Raw genomic sequence first — 16,837 nt, 5'->3', positions numbered from 1 at the left:
GTTTATATGATAGCACTCTAAGCCACTTGCTTTTAAATATTATTTTGAACGGCATTTTCTCCAGAGCTGTGGAAATAGCATGCATAACTCCCTTCAGCTTATACCTGTTTTAACCTTCAGAGAGGCTCCTGATATAACCTCTAATACCAGTGGAGATTAAAATATTTTTTATTTATAATCTTATATTTATTTTTCCAATAATTATATTTTTATCTTTATTTTTCCAATAATTATATTTTTAGTTTAAAAAGGAGAGAAAATGGAAATGAAGAAAACATGCAGAGAAGTATCAATATCATTAAGTGGATATTCTACTTACATATTTAGAATATGCTTTTATTAATATAATACCTCTTCGCTGAGTAGTCTGTGATCTATTTGCTTCATTTTCTAGGTAAATTTGCATCAGAACTTAGATAAACTCAAGGGAGTGGGTATGCATATGAATGTCATGATATACGTACTGCACAGGAAAAAATACTTAAATCCAATTCACTGGGGTAGTGCAAAGAACACAAAGTTTGGTAACAGATCTGGATTCAAATTCCAATTCTGTTACTTATGAGATAGCATTGGGGAAGACTTACCTTCTCTAAATCTCAGTTCCCTTTGTGTAAAATTGAGGTTAATAATTTTCTTGTAAGAATGCTGTGATAAGGTGGTAGTTTCTGAAACAGGGTTGCTTACCAAGAGCAGGCACAGAAGACTCACTCAGGAAGATGAGCAGTCAGCTCAGGAGGCCTAAAAAACACGATTGCAAAGAGGAGAGAAACTAACTTCTAGAAATATTCAAAACTTGGTGGTTAACTGGAATATGCTAACTGCTGTAGCAAACAACTCCCAAATCTCTGTGGTATGATACATTAAAGGTTCATTTCTCCCCTGTGCTAGTTCAGGGCTACTGAGAAGCAGATGTCCGGATGAGATTAGTTGTACAAGACTTGGTTGATTAGGGGAAACACTTGTGAAGGATAAATAGAAAGATGTCATGAGAGGAGACGAGAGCTTTCAGACCACAGTACAGACCTGACACCACCGAAGAAGAGCCACAAGGAAGGAAGAATTGGGTAGCAAGATACCCAGACTTCATTGTAGTTCCAAGAAAAATTCATCCAGGCCAGTGGAGACTCCAGGAGTCAGAGTTACCTGCTGGAGGAATCCTGAGTCTTGCAGAAACGGGTCTGAATTCCTACACTCACCATGCTCAGTCCTTGGCTGGTAGAAGCTCATGGGAAATGTAGCCTTGGCACAAACACAGTGATAGGCCCAGTGTGGCAGCAGCTGGGGTCATAGTAAATCTTGTCTCCTCCCTGCAGTAGATCTGAATGACACACTCTCATGACCCCACTCCCCTTCCCAGACCACCCACACATCGTAGTACAATGCAGATCAGTTCTGGGAGTTGCAAAGCTCCACTGAGTCATTCAGGGACCCAGGCTGCTTATATCTATGGCTCTATCCTCTAGGATCCTAAAGTTCTATTCATTCAGTTGGCAGATGTGGAAAGAGAACACAGATAATATATGAAAGGTTTCCACAGGTTTCACCCGGACTTTGCTCACATCACCTATGTTCAGATTATATTGGCCAAGATGCAGTCACATGGCCCGACCTCATTGCAGGAAGACTAGAAAATATAGGCCAATTGCATACCTCAACAGCCATTTGCGCAAGGCAGATGAGAGGCAGAGCAATGTCCCTAATTTCTGGCTTGGATTACTGGATAGATGGTGACGCCATTCATTGATATAGAAGATATGGGGGAGGAAGTGACTTTAGAGGAGACAGAGCTGTCTAGCAGCCAGCTGGACATTCAAGTCTGGAGCTCAGAGTTAGAGACAACCCACAGGATGGTTGAAGCCATGAGTTGCTGAGAGATAGTCTTAGCACCAGAAAAGGGCCAAGAACATAACTCTGACGAACACTGAAATTTAAGGGACTACGTGACTCAACATCTATTTCAATCTCCTTTTAGTGCTCCTTCCTGTGCTATAAAGTTGGAAAGCTAAAAACACTTCTGAGACTCCCTGCTTCTAGGGTTTCCAAGGATGTGATTTAGGTTCTGCCAATTAGACACACTCACATTAAGACTCCAGCTTCAGAGCTGAATTCATGGGGGACCAGGCAGGGCAGAAGGTATCCATTTTGCTGATATGGAGTGTAGTGACTCTGGACCCAAGGTGGGCCACTATAGCTTCGGTTTCCTATCTCAGCAAGCACTTCCCGATTGTGGCAGAAGCAGCAGCTTCCTTGGCAACTTGGTCCTGAGTGTGGTTTTGTTCCTAGTAACTCTGCCTAGAATCTACTTCTTCAACTCTTCCATTGATTCTGTAAGCCAATTAGTACCTTCTAATTATCCTTATCTACCTAAACTGACAAGGGTGGGTTCCTCCCTTTGTACCTAAACCAAGAAAAGATATAGTCAGATAAATCTGAGCGTGTTGCAAGCATCTGAGAAGGAGAGGCTAGAGAAATGGGAGGAAAACCAGGAAAGACTGCTGCCCCAAAATCCAGGGAAGGGAGCATTTCAACACATGGTCCACAGTTAAATGCTGCAGAGCAGCCAACACAGGTACAAATGTAAAGTAAAATAATTCATAGGCAATCTCGACAGGAACAATTTCAGTGGAATAATTGGGGAGGAAGCCAGATTGCAAGAGATTTAGGAGGTTTTTTCATTTAATTTGGTCTCAACTTATGGAGTAAGAGTCAGGTATTATAGTTGGATATTAGGAAGATTATTTCATGCTTATTACTGTGCCTGAAAATCCAGCATAGCAGTCAAATCCCTCCAGAGGTAGGAATTTGTCTTCTGACTTCATTTATTCAAGAAGGCTGTAACCCCAGCTCTGTTAGTTCTGTAAAATAGGTCTCCAAACCTCCACGTTTAAAAAAGAAAAAAGATCTTTTAGCAAATGGACGTACTGAGTCCACTTGGCCTTCTGCACAGTACGTGGAGAGAGACCACCTGCTTGTACAAATAGGAAGCTCAGAAATCCCTGGAAATGGACAGGTGAGTTCCTCTTGCCTCCCTGCCTAGACCAGCCCTACTCTTGGCTCTCCACTACTGCAAAGAGGTGGAATTACCTTCCATTCTCTGCAGCCCCCCTTTCTTTGTTTCTCTTCACAGGAATACAGCCATAAAAGTGCCTACTGATGGCCAAGGGACCTCCTGATACTCTCGACCCACCTCCTATATCACTCTACCCCATCCATTAACTTTATCCTTATTCCCATCAGAGACTAAATACAGACAGGAGAGTGAGTTTTTCTCCGTGGATCATTTTATTTCTTCCATTCACTATTATTCGAATCATCAATCATCCATTTTCCGTTAACTCATTCTGTAAAGTGAAGAATTAAAGCTGTGTTAGAGTTCAAGGTCAGGCTACCTTCTGCAGCTGGAGGCACCCCTGGTGGCCCTAGGCCTTATTCACTTGACTGCTGTCATAGTCTCTTTGAGAGAGGGCAGAAGAGGCATGTGGTCAGAGGCAGTGTGGCCTGCTGAACAGGTGTCAGTGCTGGCTGAGTCAATCCACTAAGAGGGAGGGCTGGTGCTGGCCCATGGGATGATCAGTAAATCACTCCTGACTGCTAACCTCTGAGACTTCACACCTTATAATTTCCCAAAATAGACCTGTGATTACAAGCACTCAACCTAATCATCACTGCCCAAGCCCAGATGTTCTGAAGAAGTGGGGCGTAAGCTTGTATTTAAAAGGAAAAAGATAAGGAGGTATTTACCCAGCAAATACATTCTGTAGAGCAGATCACATGTACACATTGTACTGCCTTCCTCCATCTTCCCACAGCACCCTACTAAGCCCCCACAAGCCACCAAATCAAGATTATATTGTGGCTGTCCTTTCTGTAGGCTGTGCTCAAATTCTTTTAAAAGATAATTTAATTTTATTCAATTCAGCCCACCAAGTTTATACATTTATTTTAGCTCCTATTCTATGCCTGGGACTCTGGGGGTGAGACATGAATTGAAACATTGGGACTGCCTTGAAGGTACATTCAACAGAGTTAGAGAGATAAGCACCTTGACTATTTCACAGTGAACACTGAGGGAAATAGATAAAAGTGCTTTTGGTTCTCCCCTCCACCCTAGACTTTCTGAAGATCATAGCCTATACTTTCCTCCCTCTCTTTTGCCTTGGTGAAAGAAAAATTAAATCTTTATGTAAGGCTCATTCTTCCATGGGATTTGAACCACACAGGGGACTTGGCTTCATTCATCAACTTTTTTTCACTGTCAACCTCTTTGCACTTGCCCTAGAAACATGTTCAACTCTATTCTATCTTTACATTTCTTTCTCTATCTTCTTTTGTTCTTGGGATTTGGGTTTTTTTCTTCCATTCATGCAGTCATTTATTCATTAATTTCCCAAATGCTCAGTGATTGACAGTGTGGGCAAGGCCTCTCCTAGGCTGGAGACATAAAAACAAATAAAGTCTTTGCTTTTGAGGAGCACTCTTTGTGGCTAGAAAGACACATTTAAACAGATATATATATATATATATATATATATATATATATATATATGCCCTCTTTCTCCTTCTTTTCATTGTCGAACTTCCTGGAAGAATAGTCCCCTCTTTGTTTCTCAATCCCTGTGGCCCTCACAACTCTTCTGAAATAGACACAATGACTCTGCTGGAACTTCCTATTTCCAAATATCCAGTCCTCATCATAATACTCACTTATCTTGGCCCTTTTGCTGGATTTGACATCTTGCTGAACTTCTGTCACAACCTGGTTTTCTGGAGACAGAGAGTCCCTGTTCCAGCTACACCACTTACTAGCTGTGTGGTCTGGGTGAGTCACAGATCCCCTCAGGCTCAGTTTACCCTGAGACTCTGTCAACCAAGAATTTTAAAAGTCTATGTACCAGGATTATTGTGAGGATTAAGTGGAGATATTACATGAAAAGTTTCTCTCCTGTAGTTGGTATTAAATAACTGATAGTCTCCTTCCCTTTGATAACACTAAACATTGTTTTTAGTTTTTGGCTATGTCTCTTACTTAGAATTTCTTTCCTGGGTATTTATCCTCCCTATTCCTTGAATGATAGGAATCGCTTTAATGGAAATTTGCTTTTGGGGGGATCTCCTCCACAAAATTCCAGCACAAGTCCAAGATTTCTGTCTGGAGAGTCTACACCTTCCCAACCTCCAGCTCCAGGAGATCTGAGCATGGCATGTTACCTAGGCCTGACCAAGCAGAGTCTTTCATTCGCTTGGACAAACAGTGATTGGCTCAGGAGTGGACAGGAGACCTCCACTCAGAATCACTGAGACTCTAGGAGATTTCTGCTAAGTCTTCTGGGAGTGAAGTGCATTCTCCCCCTGGGCTTGAAAGCGTGAAGATATAAAACCGAATGCAAATGAAGCCATCCTGCTACCACAAGGGAGACCCAGCTTATGAATAGAGCTAAGCTAGAGGAAGCAAAGCCAAAGGATAGAGAAAGAAAATTTGTCCTAGTGAAGTCATTTGGGCCTCTGCACCACGTCACATCTAAAAACAACATAACACCGGGACTTCTCTGCTTACTCATTAAGTCCTGCTTTTGCTTAAGCAGTGATCCCCTTTTTGGATTGAGTTTTCTGATACTTATAAGTAAACAAATTTTAACCAAGAAATATGTTAGCATTAACTCCTTGTTTATTCAACAAGTGCTTGTTGAGCATCTTCTGTGTGCTAAAGACAGTACTAGGAACTGGAGGTACAATTAAGAGTGAAACCCATCTCTGCCTTAAGGAAGCTAGTAAGAGACAAGAAAGTAAGTAAAGATGGTATAGTGCCATTAAAACTACAGAAAGAGGTAGTATAGCCTGCTCTGGAAGCACAAAGAGGGGTATCTTCAACATCTCAGGGAATGATGGAAGACTTTCCAGGGAGCATAATCTGCATGGAAACCCAAAAGATACATAGCCAGGCAATGATATAGAAAGGGATGAAGAGGGTTTTGTGCAGTGGAAAATGACAAGAAAAGTCTCAGAGGAAATACAGAGCACAGGACATTTTGGAGATCCATAAAAAGTAGAATACTGTTCTAAGGAAAGAGTCTATCAAGAGTCTAGAGAGGTAAGCAACAATAAAACCATGAAGGACTTTAGAAGTTTGAAGAGTTTGATTGGAAATGTGAAAGGCTTTCAGCAGAAGAGTGTGTGGCCATGATTACCTGCTGCTACATACACAAATATACCATCCATTCCCACAGTTGTCAATGTCATCTACCCCTGGATTGATGATATCCAAGTCTAGGGGATCCCTGGGTGGTGCAGCAGTTTAGCGCCTGCCTTTGGCCCAGGGCTTGATCCTGGAGACCCGGGATCAAATCCCACGTCGGGCTCCCGGTGCATGGAGCCTGCTTCTCCCTCTGCCTATGTCTCTGCCTCTCTCTGTGTGTGACTATCACAAATAAATAAAAATTTAAAAAAAAATGATATCCAAGTCTATGCTTCTCTGCCCTGAGCTCCAGATGAACACCTATGAGAACCTCAATGAATCTCTTCACCTCAGAGAATCCCTTCTCTGTCATTCTGCTTGAGTCTCCAGGTCCAGTAAGCATTGTACTCTTCCCAGTCACTGGCTCTAAAGCCTTTGAGTCATGCTTCTCTCTTCCATTTCCTATACCATACAAAATGGTTGCCATATCTTAGTAATTCTATTTTCAGAATGTCTCTTTAATTTTTATTTTAACTGGAAGCTACATCTTTAATTTTCCAGAAAGCTTTCCCATCCCCCATCTTCTGGTAACTGAGCTGGTATATGACCAAGGCCTTGCTATTCATGGTATCTGCAGCAGAAAGTTGCTAGAATGACCCCCTGTGATTCCCACTTTCTAGTGTTCATGCCTCTGTGTGATCCTCTCTCTTTGAGTATAGGTAGTATGTATGACTTGCTTGTACCCAGCAGACTATGGCAAAGGTGATGGAGTATCACTCCCATGTTTATATTTTGTAAGACCCATCTTGCTAGAAGACTCACTCTAGAGATTTTTCTTGCTGGTTTGATGAAATAAGTGCCTATGGTGGGGAAGCTCACTTGGGAGAGAACTGAGGGCAGCCTCTAGTTGCTGAAGGTAATCTCCAATCAACAAGAAGCCAGGGACCTCAGTCCTACAAGAGCAAGAACATAAATTTTACTAACAAAAGTGAGCTTAGAAGTAGATGCTGTTCCAGTTTTGCCTCTAGAAGAAAACCTAGTGCTGTCTGACCTTGACTGCAGCCTTGCAGAAAACTCAAGTATACTGTCCTCAAACTTCTGACCTATAGAAACTGTGAAATAAGAAGCATGTCTTGTTTTAGTCTACTATATTAGTGGCAAATTTTTATGCAGCCATAGAACACTAATACAGTATTTCATTCTCATTGCTTAGTAGATATGCTAGTTGCTTGTTTACTAACCATTGTTCTCTCTTTCAGAACACTAATTGTGTTTTAGATGGTGGGCATTCATGTGCTTCATGGGTATCTCCAACCCTAGGGGGTATTGGTTGATTGGTCTTAACAGTCTTGTTTATCCCATTTGCCACTGATGGACTAAATATGCCTACATAGGACACAATCACAACCAAAGAAATTTAAGAGGACATTTCTGGGAAACCTTTCCTCATTCTAAATATCGATGCAAGTCAAAGACTTGCTTCTTTCTCCCCTGAACTTTGTTTTGTAACAAGGTGATCCTGGGAAATGCAGCAACCATCTTGCCTTTGAAGGGAAAGTCAAGAGAATAGTGAAGAAGCTACCTGAGACTCTAACCAATTTTGTTGCACCACTATCTTAACCAACCAACTTGGAACTATAATAAAAATATTTCATTATACTCATTATTTAAACTACTTTTATTATTATTTTTTAAGATTTTATTTATTTATTCATGAGAGACACACACACACACACAGAGGCAGAGACAGGCAGAGGGAAAAGCAGGGTCCATGCAGGGTCCCCAGGATCAGGCCCTGGGCCAAAGGCAGCACCCTAAACCACACTGAGCCATCAGGGCTGCCCTTTAAACTACTTTTGAATGGGTATTCCATAGCTCCCAGCTAAGAGCACTCTAACTAAAACCTTGTAAAAGGTTCAGAACAAGGAATAGAGGGCAGCCCAGGTGGCTCAGCAGTTTAGCGCAGGCCTCAGCCCAGGGTGTGATCCTGGAGACCTGGGATCGAGTCCCATGTTGGGTTCCCTGTGTGGAGTCTGCTTCTTCCTCTGCCTGTGTCTCTGCCTCTCTCTGTGTGTCTCTCATGAATAAATAAATAAAATCTAAAAAAAAAAAAAAAAAAAAAAAAAAAGAACAAGGAATAGGAATAGGAATAGGAAAGGGTCTTTTAGAGTCATTCACTGGGATTGATGTCCAAGTTCTGGACAAAGACCAGCAGACTTGCTAAACTGGAGGAGGAAATGGATCCTAAGCTGCTAGAGGCTGTCTTTACCGCCACTTTGAGAGGGCCTCTGTGCAGCAAACAATGAGGCCAAACTAGGGAGAGGCAGAGCAGTCATGAGTTCCCACGCTGTCACCAAGCTCTGGTTTCCTGTAGCTCGTTATCGTTTGGTTCTGTAAAATAACCTCACATTCTTCTCAGCTATGCCAGCCGAGAAATAAACTCTCGTTTACTCAAGTTTAAGTTGAATATCTATCACTTGCCCTGTAAGAAAGTCTTCTGCCCTGATAGTACTTGCCTAATTTACTGCCTACCAGTTGGTGTCTCTCACCCTTTAACCTGTTCTTTCTCTGTATCTGATTATGCCGTTACCCTCCTGATCAAATGTAAAAATATTTATATAATTATATACTATATATACTATATTTTATATATAGTATATCCAATATTATATAGTTTATATTATATAGTATATATGTAATATATGTGTGTGTTTTACATTATGACCTAACATATATATATACACAAATATAACTAAAACATTTTACAAAATTATACCTATCTTTACTATTTATGATACACTATCTTTCCTTTCTTACTCTATTGATTCTTTTTTATTTTTATTTATTTATTTATTGGTTGATTCTTTTTTAAAATGCTGCTTGCAGCCCATGTGCTTCTCTCCTCACCAGAGTGAGAAGTGGCAGTTGCTTTGTGCTCTGTCCTGTGGTCACTATGGCCATAGAGGGTTTGAGATGTTCTATGCCATGATGAGGGCCCCAAGACCAGGGCTTTTCTTATGGGGAGAGAATCTAGAGTCCAGTTTCCTGCCTCTAGATTTAAGAAGTTTGCAGCTGGGATCCCTGGGTGGCGCAGCGGTTTGGCGCCTGCCTTTGGCCCGGGGCGCGATCTTGGAGACCCGGGATCGAGTCCCACGTCGGGCTCCCGGTGCAGGGAGCCTGCTTCTCCCTCTGCCTGTGTCTCTGCCTCTCTCTCTCTCTCTGTGACTATCATAAATAAATAAAAATTAAAAAAAAAAAAGAAGTTTGCAGCTGAGGATGAAGTTGAGCCTTTGGCAGAAACTATAAGCCCCTGTGGCTCAGAAATGGATGACAAGGAACAGGGGATGATTTCAATCAGCTTCTCTTGGACAGACCCCCAGGGTACACCAAGATGTTCAAATACTGAATAACTGCTCCTCGGGAACCTGCTAACAATCCTAGATGAAAAGAATTCAGCAAGAGAGAGTAGTCTAGGAATTTCTCCCTGAAGGACTGGCTTCCAAAGCGGGAGAGAACCAGACCTCAACTCATAGGCATCTACCTAATCCTCCCTCTTCTGTTCCCCAGTAGCATTTTAAGGATGTTCAGATGGGACAGTATACTTTTGATGACCAGATATCTACATTTGAAGTAGAGAGCAAGTTTGGAAAGCAAAGAAAGATAAACATGTGCAATAACCACACGTGAGAGCAAGCAAGAGACTTGGTGACTTGTTGGATGAGGATGAGAATGAAAAGGCAGTGCCTTTGCAAAGCATGTAAAACAGAACATAGTACTTGCCTTAGCAAAGACAACATTTTATGTACTGCTACACTATATCATTCCGGGATTCTTTTATTTTTAAGCTAATAATCATGAAAATGTATTTTTATACACAAACATTTCCCTCACTCTCTTTGTGGGGATAATTTGAGCTGATACTTAGCATCCTCTAAAATTACTGCTTTATAGTTAACTGTGGTGTATGTAGAATAATTGAAAATTTTGGAAGTTCATGGGAAAGCCATTATATAGACCACAAATAAGAACTATTGTAATCTTTTTAAATTGCCAATATTCCTTCTACAGACAGTGTTTTAGGTATTTTAAGGTAGAAAAAAACGCAGACTTCATCTTCTTTAAGCAAGAAAGGCCCTGAGACAGGGCTACTTTTTATTATTGATTTGCAACAGAGTTTTAAACTTTTATATTCAATTGATGCAAAAACATTGAGAGAACATACCTCACCTTGAGAAACATTATAGTAATGGGGGTTCCCTTTTGTCTTTAATTCTAAGAATCACTTGCTTAGCGACTGACATTGAATATTTTTAGAAAAGTTTCTTTTTTGTCTTCTACATACATGAACAGGAAATTAAGTAGCATATTCGATATAAATCAATGTTCTTGTATCTTAAAAGTTTTTTCCCCCAAAAGAGCTCATTTTATAATTTAGTTCAAAGGAAGCCAGTAGAAAATGTTCTATCAAGTTGCCTGAAATATAACAGGTCCTCAAATACTTGAAATAGAGTTCAGTGAATATGAATGAAGTCTGCAGTAGTGTTGATAAAACAAGTTCTATTTGAAAAGGATTGGCTTGCCATGTATCCAGATTCTTAGCACTCCCAACTTCTGTTATGAACACATTCTTCCACCCTTCTTCAACATCTTGTGCTGTTTTCTCATAGACCCTGCCAAACTAAGGCTACCATCTCTTTTCTATGTATTTTTTGACTTGTTATTTTGAGATATTTGTAGATTCACATCAATTGTAAGAAATATCACAGGAATCTTATATACTTATATACCCTTTATCTAGTTTCCCCCAGTGGTAACATCCTGCATAACTAGAGTGCAATATCTCAACCAGGATATTGACACAAATGCAATCCACCCACGTTGTTCAAATTTAACCAGTTTTGTGTTCATCTATTTGCATGTGTGCATTTAGTTCTATACAGCTTATCACAGGTGTAGTTTTTTTAAAGATTTTATTTATTTATTCATGACACACACACACACAGAGAGAGAGAGAGAGAGAGGCAGAGACACAGGCAGAGGGAGAAGCAGGCTCTATGCAGGGAGCCCAACGTGGGACTCGATTCCAGGACTCCAGGATCACACCCTGGGCTGAAGGCGGTGCTAAACCGCTGAGCCACCCAGGCTGCCCCACAGGTGTAGATTTGTGTGTCCGCCATCATATTTAAGATAAGGAACAGTCCACCATGCAGACTCTTCTGCTACCCTTTAATAGCCACAGCCAGCTCTTGCCCTTCCCTCATGCCCTTGCCTGTAACACCTACACATCTGTTCTCCATCTCTATAATTTTGTCATTTCAATAATATCATATAAATTGAACCATTTGGTCTATAATCTTTTGAGATTGAGTGGGGTTTTTTTGCACTCAGCATAATTCTCTTGAGATCCATGCAAACTGTTGCCTGCATTGATGATTCATTCTGTTTTACTGTTGAGTGGTACTCCATAATATAGATGTCTGACAGTTTATTTAACCATTCTCTGGTGAAGGACATTTGGATTTTTTCCAGTTTTTATCTATAATGAATAAAGCTTCTAAGAACACTTGTGTAAAAAACAAAACCAAGTTAAACAAATGCTGGTTGCAGTCCACAAATTGATGTCATGATCCACTAATGGGTTGACATAAAATTTTAAAAGATGTCTTTAATTACTTGGCCCTACTACTAACCTTGTTCTCAAGCCACCCTAGAGCTCTTCATTTCCTCACACCTGGCTCATAAGCTCCTATTTCTCTATCCCTGCTTAGGCTATCATTTGTGTCCCAACTGCTCTACCTAGAACATCTTTGTCTAGTGAAGTCCTACTTACTAAAATAAGTTAGAGGGATCCCTGGGTGGCGCAGCGGTTTGGCGCCTGCCTTTGGCCCAGGGCACGATCCTGGAGACCTAGGATCGAATCCCACATCAGGCTCCCGGTGCATAGACCCTGCTTCTCCCTCTGCCTATGTCTCTGCCTCTCTCTCTCTCTGTGACTATCATAAATAAAAAAATAAATAAAAAAAAATGCTGAGTGAAGTAAGTCAGTCGGAGAAGGACAAACATTATATGTTCTCATTCATTTGGGGAATATAAATAATAGTGAAAGGGAAAAGAAGGGAAGGGGGAAGAAATGTGTGGGAAATATCAGAAAGGGAGACAGAACGTAAAGACTGCTAACTCTGGGAAACGAACTAGGGGTGGTAGAAGGGGAGGAGGGCGGGGGGTGGGAGTGAATGGGTGACGGGCACTGGGTGTTATTCTGTATGTTAGTAAATTGAACACCAATAAAAAAATAAAAAAATAAAAAAATAAATAAAATAAAATAAGTTAGATATGTGTTTGGCTATGAATCACAAGAAATTTGACTACAGGATTTTTCCCTCTCTTTCCCATAACAGATATTGCCTAGAGCAATAGTAAAAAAACTATTAATATTATGAAAAAGTTTGCTGACTTAAAAAAAACTATTAATATTATAGAAAAAGTTAGCAAACTTTTTCTATAATGTTAATGGTAAATATTTTAGACTTTGTGGGCTAAAAAGTAAAATCAAAGATACTATGTAGGCACTTCTATAACAAAAGAGAAAACTCCTGCCTGCTCCATTTTTTTCGCAGGGGCCATGTGGGTGGGCATAGTTTGCATCCAGTTGCCTTCTGCTGCAGACATTCTTGAGAGGAAGAGCTTATCGGCTTAAGTGGGAGGGGCTTGGTCCAATGGGTAGTAGGGATGGCCACCTCATTGGTTAATATCACTCTGCCCCAGTGACATCAAGAGTTCCTGTGCATCTTATACTCCTGTGAACCCAGCATATCAACTTGGGCAGCTGGCCAGAGACAAGGGGACTAACGGTCACCAATCCCTAGACTGAGAGTCCACCACTCAGTACCCATCTGTTGCCAACAGTGGAATCCTTAATATCTTGGTGATGGCCAGCTAGACCCTGGAAACTGGTGATGCATACCTGCTATTGGCCAGAGAGCCAAGTACCAAGAGCAGAGAGGGGAAGTAGGGGCAGAGGAGGATGCCCTGGTTTGGTCTCTTCAGCTTACCATGCTAGCCTGCTTAGGCAGTGGCCCTGAGCCATACAAACACAAATTATGTTTGAGGACCTTAGTTTGTCAATGCTTGGCCGGAGTAAGGTAATTGCTAGTTATTGTTTGGAGGGTTTGCAGATGTCAGTATTGACATCTTTGTGATTCTCTTTGTCTTTCCCTCATGGTCTCCAGATAGCTGCTTCAGCTCCAAACATGACATATGCATGCAAGTCAGAAGGGAAGAAAAATAAAAAGGACCATGACTATCTCCCCTACCAACAGAAATTTTTCCAGAGCCAAGTCCAGCAGATTTTCTTTAAGTTGCATAGCCAGAACTAGGTCTATGGTTTCATTCTCAGGCAGAGTCCCTCAAGCACTGGGTTTGAACGGTCCTTACTAGGCAGATGTGTATCTCTTTACTAATGATTCCTTCCAGTCCCAGAGAAAACGTCAAATGGTCCAGTTTGGGTTATATGTTCATGCCTATTGCCAAGGGGTTAGGAAACTCTAATCAACCATCCTGGGTCTATTCTTGACTCACAGGACCCATGGGAAGGGGGCAATGTGATTGTCAGCACTAGCATGTGAGGGAAGGTGAGTTCTCAAAGGAAAAGATGCTGGCAGAAACAGCCACTGCAGAAGAGAGTCATTACATTGCTGCTAAATTGAATTGAAGTATCATGAAGTAGTTATACTCAAGGTTTTCATGGATTTATAAATGCTGTGCTCCTGGCAGTATACAAAATAATTGATAGTATTTGCCTTCAAGAAATTAACAGCCTAGGGTAGACATTGGTTACTTGGCTAAATATGATTTTTTTGGTAACAAATTAAAAAATATTTAACAAAATAAATAGCATGGACAAAGCCATGAGATTTTGAATAACAGAGACTCAGAAGTAAGTCAGTAGTGTGCTTTTGCATAAACAAATGGAAATGGAGAAGATTTAAATGATGTATCTGCAGCTGTACTGAAAACAGTGACAGAAGTGGGGTCAAAAGACAGATTGTTACCTTGGAGCATGGACTAAACCTCTGAGTCCATCCAGCTTGGTGTTTCATGCCCTAAGATGAAAGGTACTCCATCTTGGCAGACATGCAGAGTATCTACAGACTGTGATCATGTTTCACCTTGGCTTGCTCAAAGCATCTGGCTAGACGTGAGACATTTTGCTGTGCCAGGCAACACACATGCTGCCTGCAGCCTGGCTGGGATTTGGCCAATCAAAGAACTATTTCACAACCAGTGATACAGGACATCTTTGATTATTTGAGATATTCTAGGTTTCCTCACTTTCCTTTGCCAAGTGTAGACTAGGACAGAGGATGCAAAAAGTGGAAGTGGTAATACTAAGGAGAAGAGAATGTGTTATGATATGGTGGTGCTGTCAGGTGGGGGTGGTCAGAGAGCTTGCAGTATCAAAGCAAAGAGCAGAAAATCCTCTTAATGTGTGCTAGGCAGTTAAGAGTTGTCTTTATTTGGTAATTACTGAATTAAACCACCATATGGTATGCATCAATTTCTGCTTGTCAGCCACAGTCAAGATCTAGCAGGTCAACCAGGATTGTTGATAGTTTCAAAGTGGCCCACCCCCTCCCCCCCCAAAAAAATGCAGTTGTACTCTCCTTATCAGTGGCAGTTATCAGGGCAAGTAACACAAGCACTGATTACTGTAATTTCTTCTGCCATTAAATGATGCATGATGCCAGGGGTGTGAAGCAGAGAAGGAGAGGGAGTAGTTGAAGGGAAAGACACCCAAAGTGAATACAAGGGGGATCTACAGTCTCCAGTCTCATAGATCAGTGTGATGCCAGACAAGTTCTCTGGCTTTCTGAATCTGTTTTTTCATCTGTCAAATGATAGAGTGATTTCTTTTTTTTTTTTTTTAAGATTTTATTTATTTATTCATGATAGACATAGAGAGAGAGAGGGGCAGAGACACAGGCAGAGGGAGAAGCAGGCTCCATGCCGGGAGCCCGACGTGGGACTTGATTCCAGGTCTACAGGATCAGGCCCTGGGCTGAAGGCAGGGGTAAACCGCTGAGTCACCCAGGGATTCCCTAGAATGATTTCTAAAGTCTCTTCTAACTCCATTTTTAAAAAAATAATGTTTATATTTAAAATAATTGGGAGACTCAGGTGGCTCAGTCAGTTAAGCGCCCCACTCTTGATTTTGGCTCAGGTCATGATTTCAGGGTCACGGGATCAAGCCCTATGATGGCTCTGCCCTCAGTGGGGAATCTCCTTGAGGATTCTCTCCCTCTCCTCCTCCCCCCACCTCTTCTCTCTAAAATAAATAAATCAATCTTTAAACAAATTATTCATAAATATTTTAAAAAATTAAAAATAAAAGCATTCTCAATTAGAACTCTTGGTTATCAATAACAAAGTCACTGGAACTAGGTAAAATTAAAAGACATTTGTTGGAAACTGTAGTATGCAAGGAATGGCACATTAGTAGATTTCCTTTGACTCAAACAAAACCTGATTCTGATCTTTCATCCCATTGTGCCAGCAGGAATATGCAAGATAGGGTATGTGAGGGTTTAGGGATGAGGATTTGAGAAGCAATATGATACAAAATATTTAATACCCACTACAGCCAAAAAGGTGCATCCCAGCTGAACCGTCAGTCTGCATGGAAGGGGTTGGGAGCTGGTGAAATAAGGAGCAAGGGGAAAAGAATGAAACAAAAGTAGCTCTTCTTTCTGGTTCTTTTCAACAAGAATGTTGGTACCTTAATAAATTAACACACAAAGATACATAGACTTTTAATGGAACTCAAGGGCAGAGATATAGTCAGCCTATAAGGATGAGTTAAAATCAGGGGTTTGGATAGGATTAAGACTCTAGATCCATCTTTTGCAGGCTCCTCTCTGTAGGAAGGACTCCCTCACTGTGTTTTTCTTTTTCTTTCATTTCTCTAACTGGCTTTGTATAGTTTTTCAGTTTGCATGCTGCCACTGCCAATATCTCCTGAATTTACTTTTTTTTCTTGGTCAAAACATCAGATAGATTAAGAATGAACCAAATCCGAATTCTTTATGAAGGGGACTAATTGGCAAAGTTTGGGTCCGGTGGCTTTTCCTGGCCTATCTAACTAAGTGGCATAGTCATGTTGCAGTGGGGGGCACAGGGGACCCTGCTGTATACTATTGTGGCTACAATGTAAATGGTAGCACAGAAGTGGTATTGAAAATATTTAACAGTTACTATGGGATAAACATCAACCATTGAGAATGAACATCAGCCATGAAGAACCACTATAGCTGGATAAGGGCATGCTAGATGGATATCAACCTGGAATGGGGACAGAAGAGAACCAGTTTCTAGAGAATGGAAAATAATCATGAACTGGACAGTCATAAGAGCAGTCTATTAAAGAGTCTGAGAAAAAAGAGCCAAATCCATTTTAAAAATTAATAGTGTCCCTGGAAACTTTTTAGCAATTAGAGGAATAATGTAAGTGTTATTTTGGTTTCTATTTGATTGTAGGAATAATTCCATAGAATGCTATATTAAGTGTTGCAAACAATAGAAGAAAAATATAGCACAGGACACTCCCTGCCCTCTGTCCCCAGAAGTTTTCACTCTGATTTGAGAAGAAAGATGGGAAATTTATAG

General features: G+C 40.9%; 1 protein-coding gene across 6 annotated transcripts in view; it reads left to right on the top strand.

Moving 5' to 3' along the window:
• PAQR8 (progestin and adipoQ receptor family member 8) overlaps positions 1–16,837 on the top strand; it is a 95,842-nt gene that overhangs the window by 22,264 nt on the left and 56,741 nt on the right. The gene's annotated exons all lie outside the window — the stretch shown is intronic.

This window comes from Canis lupus, chromosome 7 (genome assembly GCF_048164855.1).
Source record: "Canis lupus baileyi chromosome 7, mCanLup2.hap1, whole genome shotgun sequence".
NCBI classification, from domain to species: Eukaryota; Metazoa; Chordata; class Mammalia; order Carnivora; family Canidae; genus Canis; species Canis lupus.
The sequence above is the reverse complement of the archived record's forward strand: the minus strand, read 5'-3'. Positions and strand labels throughout refer to the sequence as shown.